We start from the raw sequence: 14,959 nt of genomic DNA, 5'->3' as shown, positions 1-14,959 counted from the left end.
TCTACATTTAGAGCTTCCCGTCATTCCTACTTCATATGTGGCCAGACTGCATATATACGTTTACCTCTAGATTGGGGATGGTACCTGTTACATAGCATTCCTTTTGCCACCTGTTTTCCTAGCTCCTCCTGACTATCACAGAAATACCCATTTAGTACACAATAGACAGCAGAGAGATCTCCCGATTGTCGATTACACTGAAACGGCATGGGAGCAATACACAGATTTCAATAAAGGTTTCTTTCCCTATATAGGTACAGTCACTAATAGTAAGCTGATACGTAGATTAACTAGAACCCTTGAAGCAGTAGTGAACGAGACTACCTCCGCTTTAGGCAATTTAACAGAAGAGCAGTCTGCTATGCGGATTGTTGTGCTTCAAAATCGTCTTGTCCTTGACGTCATCCTGGCCGATAGGGGCGGAGCTTGTAGGGTCATCGGATCAAGTTGCTGTGTTTTCATACCAGAAAACTCGCCGTCAGTATATAAAGCCATAACTCGCCTTCATAAGATTATAAGCCAGATACACCAGAGTCCAGGCACCTGGACTTGGTCCGGTTGGTTCTGGAGCGTGTTGTCAGCCTGGGGATGGAGGATCCTATCCTTCCTAGGTATTGGCTTTCTCATACTATTCAGTTGCTGCTTATGTCTACAATGTGGGCCAGCGATTTGTGGTCTGTGTGCCACATCGTGTATACCGCATCCAAGTTTTCGTTCAAGATCCCGGAAGAAGAAAGAAGAACAAATGATGCTATATGAACAGATCGATGGATTGATGAAGATCGATATCTCCTGAGGGTCCGTAGGGGACAAGGAGGGAATGAGGAAATATGAATTTTGTGATCAGTTATGTCCCCTATCGTAGACCCCAACGGCTCCATGTGCATGCTATAAGTACATGTATGTTCCCTCCAGTTCCAGTTATGAAGACGCAAATACATGTGCGTCCACCGTCAACATGTCCTCTTTCAGATCCGCCATGAATGGGTCAGATATTCCATTCCTAAGTATGAAAGGCCACCGACTTTATGTGGTTCACTTTCCACATTTTACAGATTCAGGCGAGTAGGCCCTGAATTCTGCCATCAAGCCTTTTCCTGCCTTCTGCCTCTGAAAGCTCCAGTCCGAGCCTGCATCTGTATCCATGAACTTTGTCCTACTCCCTGCGCGGCTAACGGTGCCTGATCCAGCCTGTTGCCTGCCAAAAACTGTATTTCACCTTCAAGATTATCTGCTCCGCTCCTCATCCGATGCATTCCTGTCTAGTAGTTTAGGTAAACATCCTTCCAGCTACCGAGCAAAGGGCCAGGCCTCACTGTCCTCATGCAAGTAATTCATAGCCCCTGTTACCATGGAAGATTCCTGCCCCCTCGCATCTCATGTAGACACTTCGACGCTTGTACACGCACTAACAGTCAGTATAGAATAGATTCCATCATAGAGACCTTTCCTTTTGGATAATACAGTTCTTTAAACATAAGATATTAGATATGATTTGGGATTAGGTTGACATGACCCCTCAGACTTCTGTCTCCACATGTAGAGCTAAATGTCAAGTCCCCTTCACCCTCTAGTTGCACGTCAATCACACGTCATGCGGCTGCGCGCGCATCTCTGCCACATATTTCTGCTGACATTGCAGGATTCTCTTATGGATCCACCCACTTGTGACATCATGTTTAATGACGTTTTTAGTTACGCCTATGTTTACGCCTTTTTTCATTACGTATGTGTGTCATTATCTGTATTATCAGCTGTTACGCCTCTTGCATCTGTCTTAATGTAATACTTTTCATATAAATATCATTACTTGTCAATAATGTATTGCCTTCCCTTCCTGAACCTTCGTGGTGATGGAATTTGAAGCCTACAGTTCGAACTGTAATTCCTTTGTAGAGGAATAAAGCCTTTTAGAACCTCTAATACCACGGATTCTGCCTCTTATATTTACTGAGTTATTCTTACTAGACTTTACCGCATAAAAAATAGTACCGGTAATGAAATATTTACCACAGAGGAAGAATCGAAGGGCCGAGGGGCCCCAGCCGAAACCGCTCTCGTGTCCAGTCGTCCCTCGGAGAAACAGGACGCCGAGACACCCCACGCTACAGTCCTGGAGGACTGTAGCTTCAGGTCAGTGCCTTTCCTGACTTATTTCAAACGGTGGTCTATGAGGGGAAAAGCAGGGAGGACACCAAAAGCAGGGCACTAATCAGGACCGTCCTGTCCCTCACGATTCCCCCGCCCTCACAAACCGTGGTGGTAGTACAAGCAGGTGGAGGGTCACCCACTCACCATTAAGAAGTATAAGTCTTGTTACTGACGGGAGGTTGTTTTGTGTTTCCTTTGTTTCCCGGGGACGCCACACCAAATCAGAGAACCCCTACCGAAGCTGATGTGAAGCGGTTTAAAGAAGAGGGACCTGAGGAAGCGGCCACCGGACCTGTTACGTCGTTACATATAATTTTCTGGAATGGTGCCCTGCAACCCTGACTGGGTATCTCGGTTACCACTATCCGGACCTTGTCTATAATTTCAATAAAAACACAGCCACCTAACCCCTATACGCGTCCTCAATTACACCGTTACCTACCATAAAGAAGAGGGTCAGTTGTAGGTCCTGGGAGGGTGACAAACTTACAGTGGTGTCAGAAGTGGGATTGTCATCTGAGGCTTAAAGATGACCCAACCCGTGACCCTACAGGACATCATCACCCAGCTAGCTGAGGGACAGCGACATTTGCAAATAGTCTTGGAACAACAAAACCAAAACGTCCAGAAGGAAAGGGAGTCATTCCATAAGGCTATGACCGAACAGGCATCGCTACTAACCATCAGCCAACAGGTACAAGACACTGCCATACTGAGACTCACGGATGTGATAGCCAACACACGGGTGCACCCACATGTCCCTGGGAGCGTGCTACAGAAATTCCAAGAGGGAGAGGACCCTGATTATTTCTTTACGAACTTTGAAAGAGTAGCTACCACCGCTGCTTGGCCCCCGGAGAGGTGGGGTCAGTACATCGCCCCGCTACTGTCAGGGGAATTACAGGCTGCCTACCAAGCTGCCAACCCCGCTGGCGTCACCCTCTACCAGGACATCAAGAATGCCATTTTGGAATGACTGGGGTGTGACCACGAATATTATAGAGCCAGGTTTCGCAAGGAAAAATGGGCGGCCGGACACAATCCCAGAGCCTTGTTCTATCGCATCAAAGACTTAGGGACCCGCTGGCTTCAACCCAGTACAACCTCAGTGGAGGAGGTGGTGGAGAAAGTGTTCTTAGAACAATACTTGGAAGCCCTACCATATAGTACTAGAGCTTGGGTGAAACAGCATCCGGGTCTGACACAACAGACAGCCATTGAATTAGCTTGTGCATACCTTAGATCTCCGGACTTCAAAGCCCAACCAGCAAGAGTCCCAATGTCCTCTCTCAAACCTCTTTCCAAACTCTCCAGTGAAGGAGACAGAAGACCCTTGTCCGTATCAAAACCAATTCCCGAACCACTCCCAAAACCAACTCCGGCCCACCTGGGGCCACAGTGTTTTCGTTGCGCTGAGTGGGGACACATAGCTCGGAATTGCCCCTTAAACACCGATAACACAGAGCCCATGGAGGTCGGGTGGTCCCGAGGAAGGGTGTTAGTGACAGGAAACAATAGACAGAGGTATAAGAAAGCTGTCAGGATAAATGGGAGAGCTATTGACGCATTATTGGACACAGGTTGTCACCATACCATCATAGACAAAGGGGTTCTTCCGGGGGCAAAAGAGTGTGAGGGGGAGACGGTATTAGTATCATGTGTACATGGCGATGTCAGGTCCTATCCCTTAGCTGAAGTCTTAATAGAGATAGATGGATACCCCCAAGTGAGAAAGGTGGGGATAGTACTGGGACTACCTGAAAAAGTTTTGTTAGGCACCGACCTTCCCCGCTTTCATGAGTATTTAACTGGACTCATGCCATCAGGGGATGAGGTAGATTGGCTACAAGAGTAGGGGTGGGCGGAATTTGCGAAATTAACTTTCGCAAATTATCGTGAAAATGCTAAAAATCTCCGCAAACACGCCAGAAATATCGCGAAGACGCGGAAGTTTTTTTCCCGCCTGTTCGCGGTATCTTTTGCGTGATCACGGGTCGCCAACTTACCCATGCGGTTGCTCAAGGGCGCGGCCATCTTGTTTTCACTTGTTCCGCCCTCTCACGATGCTTACTTCCTGTTCCGGGTCGCGCAATGCATGTTCGCGCCCGTTCGCGGTCGAAATTTCCTGTGCGCGACCGCTTTTACTTGATCGCGTTGCTTTTTGCTTGCTCGGGGAGAAAATATCGCGCGAACTTGCGCATGTGGTCGCAATGGGCGCGGCCATCTTTTTTTTCACTCTATTGCATGGTTCTGGGGCCTGATTTTCAATCCTCCCAAAATCCTTTCAATCCTTTGTTAATAGCCACTTTTTTTGGATCTTTATTACTTATTATTTCTCTAACTATTTTCCTGCTTCTATATTTTTGGTTTTTGTCTATTTTTTTTTTGTTTTTTAGCTACTTTTTCCTCTTTTTATTGCCTGCTATTTATTTCCTTTACTCCTTTATTTATTTTACCTTTTCTTTCCCGCCGCGTCCCCAGAACCATGTCCAAGGGTAGGGCTGTTCGCCGGCGCAGCCAGAGCCGCGACCGCCTTCCTTGCGGAAGGCGGCGCCCACAAGGGGTGCAGGCACGGGCCTTATTTGGGGAGGAGGAGTTGGCTGCACTAATTTTCTTTGTGCAGCGCCACCTCCCCTCAACCCTGGCAGCAGGTGGCAGGCCTGGGTCCGGGTACGGCCTCCGGGAGCGTCGGCAGCGGTGGGGGAAAGTGCGCCGGGCAGTGTCGCGCATCTCTGGGGTCCGGCGCACCCAGGCACAGCTGACGCACCGGTGGTCCGACATCCTGGACCGTGAGCAGGACCTGCTGGACCTGCTAGGAGTGGAGGTCCCGGGGCTTGGTGAGTACATATTTAATTACTACAACTTTGTGTCTGTTCTTCTGCTCTGTGTTATATATTGCGAATATTTTTTTTCCTTCCAACCAGCTAGAATGTTGCTGCTTACAATACATTCCAGGTTAATAACGTTTAAAAGTCTTCTGTGATTATGGTGCTCTTCTGCGCTACTACTAATCTTACTTGTTTGCAGCTTTGCGTTTGCGCTTGCTTAGCGTGATTCTTTACGAGTTTATTTGAAAGAAATTAAGTTACGTAATGCTACAGTGACTCTAGTCCACTCCTTACTTTGTCCCGTCACTAATAGAAAGGGGCAGATTGATGTTTAGGTACACTACTTTGTATGAGCTTCTACTTTTTTAGTGGTATGCGTGATGCCCCCTCACTCAGTTACGTGACGTGCTGCTAGTACGGCAGTCTTTAGAACCTTTTCTAGTTTGTTCAATGAGTGGTGGTAGGCTTAGCAGTTACTTAGCAGTAGCAGATCAGCATCAATCAAACCAAAATTTGGTGTATACAAAAAATGTAGTCATGTTCATGTGTCCTCCATGATTTGACCATACGCATTGCTGAGGAATACAGTGGAAATGCATAAATGTACAATTGGCATGCCTGGAATAGGTGGGCTAGGTTGGGTGGTACGTTGTACTTAGGCTTAGTTGTAACTTAGTTTTCTGGAATCAGAATGGAAAACTGGATTACTGTTGATAAATAGTAACTTAAGTAGTCGAACTGCGAATCCCCCGATATTACATGTTGACCAGATGAGATCGGTTAATGTAGTTATTGCAATTGTTGTTTACGTAAGTGTTTTTTGACCGTTGTTGAAAAATATTGTATTTGTTTGACACCATCCATCAATGTTTGTCTCTTTCTTATATCTTTCCTGTTCATCAGCACCCAGGGGCAGACCGACAGGGACAGGGCAGTCGGCGGGACAGGAACAACACCACCAGGAGGACACCGCTGAGGGCTCCTCTGCTGGCCCCAGTAAGTCTTCTTGTTTTTAATAATATTTCTTATTCCATAACTTTTACTGCCCCATATTTTTCCTGAACTATTGTTGGTTTCCAAATGCTATTTTTTTACCACCAATTATCCTTCGATCTGTACGGTTTCAAAAATCTTATCCCTGCCTCCGCTATGATGACTCTGAGTACTACTACTACTACATACTATCAGTCTGTCTGTACTTTAGTAGCTAGTCTTGCCCAGTTGGCCAGTGCCTCTCTTTGTGAAAGGTTGTAATATAAAACTCATATTCACCAGTAGCTCGAGCCATTGAGTCCAATCCGTTGGGTCGTCGTCTTGTACTACTTTTACTCTTATTGATCTTCAGGCTTTGAAAATTAACAGCAACAACAGCCCTACCAGATTTATTACTATTTTGATATGATACCCTATAGGACATACTACTGTTGTAGGGATCGTGCCCATACATTTGCACCAGAAAATAGGATGTTGGTGATGGTAGGTTGGACCTTCTTTGCACACCTCAATCAGAAATTCCGCACCCACCACAATTCCACTGCTTGACTATAGTACTGTCTTGTCATAACTATTATGTCTCCGAACCCTCCCCCCAAGATACCCAACAAGTAGACAACCCAGAACATAACACACCCAACCTCTCAGTCGTGGAAGCAATTCACATGCACACCCTTACTTTAATTTGCTCACTCGTGTAAGTTAGTCCACACCAAATACCACCAAGTCTTTGTAAGTTCAAAATGTTTATTTCAATTTGAGAAGGTCTGTACACTGTTTTCTTAGCAGCACCAACCGGAAAATCAATAACATTAAAACAATATACATTGTTACACTTATACAGTTGGGAATTAAATCATGATAACTGAACAGTGGTGGAAGGCAGCACCACCATCCCATAGCAATTTAGTTTATATAAATTTATAAAAGAAGATGTGAGTGAAGGGACCCCTCACCTTAGAAGAACCTAGTACTGGTAGTTGTTGCATCATTCAGAAGCTCTGGTTCGTAGAAGGGAATCTTGCGTCTGTAATGCGAAAAAAGAAATGGTGTGCGTTAGTATATTGCAACTTGCAAGCATTTCGCAGCCGTGCCAAAAAGTGTAGCATCTATGGATAAGCAATATGGACTAACAGTAACAGTAGTACACCAGTACTTCCTAAAAAAGGGGCTTGTTAATGTTTGTGGACCGCTTGTACGCAGCGCATAGACTAGACAGTAGCAGTGTGAGGCAGGTCATGTGGGCTCAAAGGTGTCTTAAGAAGCTGCAAGGTAAAGGTAACGTCACATGTGCAAAAATAAAAGCCACAAAGGTAAAATGGTAGCATGGCTAGGGCTAATTAAGCAAAGGCTACAATGATCATATATAACTATTAGTGTCTACTCTACTACTACCTGATTTGTACTAGTGATGTATGTTAGTATTAACTCATTTTTCAACCTTGCTACTGATCAATAGGGGGAGGTGTATATGACGCCTAATAAATGTGTAATGTTTTCTAGGCGCACTACCGACCACCATTGCCGGGGCCAGCGAAGGCGACGCGGAGGGCGAGGATGCGGCAGTTTCTGCAGATAGCAACGGAGCAATGGGGGGAGTGGCAGCACCAGTGGCGGGCGGTGGTAAGTTAGATTCATAATCCTTAACTATTGTTGAACTTGACAGTACACTCACTGCAAGGGTTTACTGTATGTATATGTATACTGTACAGTTGTGACTTATGGCCCCATTAGGATGGTGGGCGTATTGCTCCCGCCGGGCCGGCTGGAATTCACTGCCGACACCGCAGGGGCAAACCTCCCGCCATCCCTGTAGAAAATATTCAGACCCCCCACATGTCGACCAGGTGGAAAAGGGTTCAATATGGCGGTGGTGTCTCTCTGAACACACCGCCAGCCATATAATCTGCATTTTGGAATGCCTTTGCGTGACGGCATTGCCGTCCGCCACGGAAAGGCATGCAGACATTGCAGAGTATGCTTGGGGGCCCCCATGGAGGGTACCTACCTATGCTATGGTACCCCCCCGCCTTTCAAAGTAAAACGTGACAGGCTCCGTGCGGGGCCCGTCATGTTGTGCTTGGAAAAGCAGCACAACATTTTAGCATTGCTTTCAGCAAAGCCAACCAGAATGTAAAAAAAAAGAAACAGGATGCGCCCGCCACTGTGCCGGGCGCATCATCCTAATTAATTGTCCCCACCGGACCCCCACCCTTTTTAGCATGAGGATGGCGGGCGGACAAAGTCCGCCCGCTATCCGATGTCGTAAGTAAGTATGAGTTGTTGGGGACGTTTGAAGAGTGAACTAGAAGACTAGAATTCCCTTTATTTTGCATAGGACTAGGAGCCAGAGTATTGAGTAACCAATGGCCTCATCTATCTGATTTCAACTCCGCTTTGATAGTTTTATGGAGAAGAGCACCTAATGCACTGTTCAACTAAAAAGTGAAAGACGGGTGGAAGGAAGAAGGATGGGCGACATTTAAAATGTTATGTACTACTGTGCTTTATTTTATAGTGCTACTCTACCATGCCACTATGTGTCTTGTTTTTTCTTTTTGATACACAGCTACTCCGAAACTCAACCGGAAGGAGTTGGCCGCCAAGGCACGGCGCGGGAAGCTGGAGGCAATCCAGCGGGAATACCGGCGGCTGGTGGTCCTAGCCGAGGAGGAGGAGGAGACTGCGGCAGCATTTGTTCAAGCCTCCTCCAGTGCCCCGGGCCCCAGCCACCGCCTTCCAGCGGTACGGCACCACCGTCTGGCGGCTGCCCACCGCCACCGTGCCATCTCCGGTGCCTCCCCCCTCTGTGGCTGCAACTGCCGCGGCCTTAGACGCCGCGTCACCCGTTTAGAGGACGAGATGCGCCAGATGCGTGTCCTCCTTCAGTCCTGCCCCACGACTTAGTCCCTGTCATCCTGTTCTGCCCCTTTTTTAATTCTTGTTTGGGTGGGTGGGTGGGAACTTGTTTGGGTGTTATGGACTTTGTTCTATGGACATTGGTTGGGGTTAGGGAGGGGGGTTGGTCAGCTTTTGTGTGTTTAGTTTATTTTTGTTAGGGTAAATTAAATATATTTTTCTATGTTACATGCAATGTTGTTAATGTTTTGTAGGTGGGGTAACTGTTTTACATCACACTGTTTCCTTGCTGGTGCATGGCTGCCCATAGCCTGTGTTTGATTTCAATAATTTGCTGACTGTATAAGACACAAACAGATAGATGCGACACACCTCACTCATTGACTGGTCCTTCTAGTACTTTCAGTCTGTCCTCTAGTCTATGCATTCTTTGGAGTGGTGTGTGAAAATGAAATCATTGACAACATGTCCATTATTAATTCTGCCTCCCCCAAATTTCTCTCTTACCGGTGCTTGATGTTTATGTCCAACTGTGGCACAGCACTGGCTGCATGGTGAAGATGGTTTCCTTTTTCATACATGCCATGATTGGGGTGGTGGTAGTGGTGGTGGTAGTATAGTAGTAGTAGTAGACACTGGCAGGGCGGCAGCATTTCCAAAAAAAGAAAAGGAGACAGTCAATCGCCTTTGAGAGACTGTTAGAGGAGTAGTTGAATGAAGTACAGTATAGAACTTACCGAGCAACAATAATATGCTCAAATATTTGACAAAAAAACTGAATGGTGGTTAGGAGGATAGCCTACTAGACAGAGTTACAAACTATAGTTGTGTTGAGTCACTTGACTATGCCTACAGTCTAAAAGTTAGTGCTGTATATGAGGAATGACAACAAACAAATCCAATCAATGCCGGCAATTCATGCTGAGGTATATGTTCCTTTGTTAAATAAAATAACCTCTGAAATATCCTACTCATGGGTGGCCAAGCAGAAGAAGATCATCGCTCTGCCTTGAAATTGAAGTAGTGTTGCTTTCACCACATCCGCCCCAGCAAGTGTGTGATTAAATATTGGTGTACATTTAATTTAGTTACACCTCGACAATAAGTCACACAGCCCGGGGGAAGAGGGTTAGGGTTTGTTGAATGGATTGGAAGGGGGTTTTTGGGAAAGGTTTGACATAGAAAAACAGTATGCATACATAGACAAACAAACGACAATCATTGAAGACTACCATATCCATATGTTAAGGGAGAAAAAGGCAATGCATGCATGATGATGAGAGACCCGGATTACATACACTTCTAGTTCTTGTTCTGTTGTTCCGGCCTTAATACTTTAACAGATAGCAAATAGAAATTTTAAATATTGGTAGGGAAGTATCGTAAACACAGAGCAAACCTAATGATGATTGATAATAACAACTCCAAGAACACACTGTTGTAAAGATTGTATACAAGATATAAATCAAATTATTTAAAAGAAGTTAAAAGTGGATACTGTTACTGTCTTATCCTGGTCAAAAATGTGGACTGGATTTTTGCATCTCGGCATTCCTCTTGCTCCTCTCGTCCATCAATCTTGGGTGTGTCGCCTCGCCACTCGCCACTGCCCGGCTGGAAAAAAAAAGGTGATTGATTGGTAAGGTAATTAATATGCATTGTAATGTTTTACAAAGTTTTGGGCAAGGCCCGGCCTGTAATTTTAGATGGAAAAGCAAAGGGGATATTGAGAAAGAACACATCCTACGTTAACACTTTAGAGTCATTTTTTTTTCTCTCAAAGAGTTGGACAAACGCAAAGCACATTATCCATTCCAAACATAGCATTTTACAGTTTAAGTTAGTAAAATCAATGCACTGCAGTCATCCCACCGCTACACTCTATTAAACTTCTACACAGACATTTGGGTCTGCTGTGGTTGTTGTTGACGTGTTTACCTTTAGGCTTTTCCGTTTTATGCCACTCCTGAAACATCCTCCTGACTTCATCATCATCTCTGATACTTTTACTGACTGACTGAAGATCGGCCTGCAGTATAAGTATCATTTTTATGACACAACAAGAGTAGAAATATAATTATTACTGACTTGAGTCATTCTTTATTGTGTACAGAAAGATAGATTACTACTAGTACACTTTGACATCACTTTGTGCACAACAAACAAACAACGCAAACACAAAGACCAATAGCTCAGAGTCAGGTGTCCAATGCATGCCATTAATTGTCATCATTCATTACCTGTTCCTTCTCATCTTAAGTTAACGGGCCATCTCTTTCGCCATCATCATTATGGACGGTGCTGTTGTGTCACAGTCATTTGCATTGCGCAGATTGAGTGAGTCCCCTTCCTGTATTGAATTAAAAGCAATGTATCACCAAGATGCAGGAGAAGTACACATGTCTTATTTGCAAGAAGGGGAAAATTAGTGTGTTCTGTAGAAGGTTGATTAGTGGCAGTGCACAATTACATAAAATCATCCGCAAAAAACACTTCAAAATCTACATCATTCAGTCTGCGAGTCTGCGGCCAATGCATGGCATCAATCATTACCTGTTCCATCTCATCTTGTTAACGGGCCGTCTATTTCGCCATCATCATCATGGACGGTGCTGTTGTGTCACAGTCATTTGCATTGCGCAGATTGAGTGAGTCCCCTTCCTGTATTGAATTAAAAGCAATGTATCACCAAGATGCAGGAGAAGTACACATTTGTTATTTGCAAGAAGGGGAAAATTAGTGTGTTCTGTACGAAGTTGATTAGTGGCAGTGCACAATTACATAAATTCATGCGCAACAAACACAACAAAATCTACATCATTCAGTCTGCGAGTCTGCGGCCAATGCATGGCATCAATCCTTACCTGTTCCATCTCATCTTGTTAACGGGCCGTCTATTTCGCCATCATCATCATGGACGGTGCTGTTGTGTCACAGTCATTTGCATTGCGCAGATTGAGTGAGTCCCCTTCCTGCATTGAATTAAAAGCAATGTATCACCATGATGCAGGAGAAGTACTCATTTCTTATTTGCAAGAAGGGGAAAATTAGTGTGTTCTGTAGAAAGTTGATTAGTGGCAGTGCACAATTACATAAATTCATGCGCAACAAACACAACAAAATCTACATCATTCAGTCTGCGAGTCTGCAGCCAATGCATGGCATCAATCATTACCTGTTCCATCTTATTTTCAGTTAATGGCCAGTCTCTCTCGGCTCTGAAAGGAGGATAGCTATAGTAGTCATCTGATTAATGGTCCACTTGTTTTGGAAGGACGAGGAAAGTTTGAATTTGTTGTTACCATCATCCAATCATCATTCATGAGGGAAATGGAATTGAGCAGGAGATTCAGTATGATCGAGCGGAGGAGCTGGATTCGGAGGACTGTACTGTCAAATGGCAGACACCTGAAACTTGTATATTAAATTAGAAGAGTAGAAGACGGTGATAATGGATTTGTAGTGATTCACAGGTTTATAACCGGAACGACAGACACATAAACAAAGGGGGAAAAAAGGGAGGAAGACAGTAAGTGCGAGCCTAATTGTCAGGGAAGTATAGCTCGTCCTCAAACTCTGGGGGTTCTTCCAGTAGTAGGTAATCATCTGACACAATACTTCCGTCACCTGAGCCACTGTCCTCATCTTCCTCTGTTGATTCATGCATTGTGTAATTCGGTGGTATGAAGTGCTGATTCATTTTGATCATTGTTAACCTCTCCACGTTTTTTGGAGATAGACTGGTCCTTCTCAATGTTACAATGGAACCAGCAGCACTGAAAACACGTTCGGAAGAAACACTTGCGACAGGGCAAGCCAGATAGCTTATCGCCAGCCTGCTGAGCTGTGGCCATTCAAACCTTTTCCTATACCAATACTGCAATGGGTTTTGATCAACGTACACCTCTGTTGGGTCGTCCAGATAGGCCTGGACCATCCGCTCAATGTTCAGGGTTGCTGATGGTAAGCTTTTGTGCTGTTTTTTCTGTGCATCAGCACTGTGCTTACAATAGCCCATCTTTACATACCAATCCTGTAATGATGATGATTGTACTCGGCCTAATGATCCAGTTTTTGTTTCTGTAGTCGATAGTGATGGTGAGTGTTGTGATTGTGAGCCAACCGCACTGCCCTCAGCCGACGAAGTTGCACTTGATTCTGCATGGCCTGCTTCAGTATCAGTACTTGTTGTGGGTTGATGTGGCGGGCTTTTAATTAGCAGCCCTTCGTTTTCAAACTTAATGGCTGCTTCAGCTATACAACTTTTGTAGCGGGCAACATCGTTGTCGGAAAAAGCAAGGAATAGTCCTAATTTTGCACGTGGATCCAGAATTGTGGCACAAATGTAATGTTCTTGTGACAAAATTTTATTTTGTATCCTTACATTTTCAGATAAGCGCCTGGATAAGCTCTCCACCAAGTCATGGGCTTGCCTTCTGTCCTCTACACCTTTGTAGGATTCAGACACATTATTCAGCTCATGCTCTAGCATTTGCAACAATGGGATAGCTTGGTCCATTGTACAGTCCTCCTTGCTGACTTCACGTGTGAAGACCTCAAAAGGAGACAGCATCTCAGTCAGGCATTTAATTAGGGTCCATTGCTCCCTCTGAAGGGTCATGCCTTTAACACTAGCATCACTGCTTCTGTACCAGACATATTCATGGAGGGACCTGTGCTGTTCGTACAGACGATCAAGCATGTAATACGTTGAGTTCCAACGTGTTGCCACCTCCTGGATGAGTGCCTTGACTGGCATCCTAAATTCATGTTGGATGATCCTCAGCTGCTTCCGAGCTTTAAAAGAATGGCTGAAATGAGTGCATATTCTTCGGCAGATGGCCAGTAAATTGCTGACTATGGGTTATTTTTTCAGAAAGTCTTGCACTATAATGTTTATGCAGTGTGCCTAACACGGAGCCCTGAAATAGGAACCAAGTTCCATGGCCTTAAGTACATTACTGCCATTGTCTGTGGCAACAAAACCAATACCAAGCCCTCTGGGCCACAGCCATTCCAAAACCTTGGTGCGAAACTCTTCTAAAATGTTTTCAGCCGTATGAGATTTCTCCATGGCGAACATGGCTACAGTTGCATGTTTCCGAGTACCTTCAAAAATCGCAGCTGTGTCAACAACACCTCGTGCAGATAGTTTATCTCTAACCCCCACAAAAGAGATCCAGTGTGCAGTGATGCACATGTAATCTGTGGCTTGGCAACTGCTCCACATGTCTGTTGTCAGGTGGATATTGTGCACAGCACTCTTCTCCAAAGCTTGTCCAACCAATTCCAGCACATCATGATGCAGTGCGGGAACAGCAATTCTTGCGAAATAGGACCGGCTGGGAACTTTCCATTCCGGGCAGATGGCATACACAAATTCAAGGAAACCCACCCCTTCCACAAATGAAAAAGGAAGAAGGTCCAGCGCTAACATTTTAGCCAGCTTCGCATTGTACAATCGTGCCATTGGGTGGTTGCATTGGAACTGCCCCTCCAACCTAAACATGCTCTCAATGGTAGGCTGGCTTACTTTCCTTAGTGGTGCTGTTTTCATTAACCCACTAAGGCTCAACGACACAGATTGTCTCATTGAGGTACTCGCCGGTCGCCTTGGTGTCTCACCCACACTCTGAGTATGGCTCTTACTGCGGTGCCACTCTGATGTTACTGAGGAGGATGTGGGCGTACCACTGCAGTGACTGCACTACTGGAGACATGGCTAGAAATGCCTCCCTGTTCTTCACCTGCCACCACAATAATATCGCTCCCTGATTCTGAATCCTGAGCAACTTCAATGGGTTTAGTTTTTCTACTTTCTTTTAACTTAAGTAGGTGATCCTCCCACACGATAGTGTGGTGTATTGTGAGATGACTTGCTTGTCCTCCGGTACCATAGTTTGTACCAAGCTTACCACGCCGAACACCTTGCGGACAAATTGAGCATATAGCAACGTTCTCCTCCTTGGCGCTAACAGAAAAGAAGTCCCAAACTGGGGAGGAGAACTTTCTGGCACTGCTGGATGTGCCACTTTCAACACCAGATGAACTTGAGGGTGTGCTTGAAAATATGTGACCCTGTCCACCTACACTGTGACTTTTACTACCACTTCCTACTGAGATGGTTG

This window comes from Triturus cristatus, chromosome 7, assembly GCF_964204655.1.
Source record: "Triturus cristatus chromosome 7, aTriCri1.1, whole genome shotgun sequence".
Classification (NCBI taxonomy): Eukaryota; Metazoa; Chordata; class Amphibia; order Caudata; family Salamandridae; genus Triturus; species Triturus cristatus.
This window is presented reverse-complemented; position numbering follows the sequence as displayed.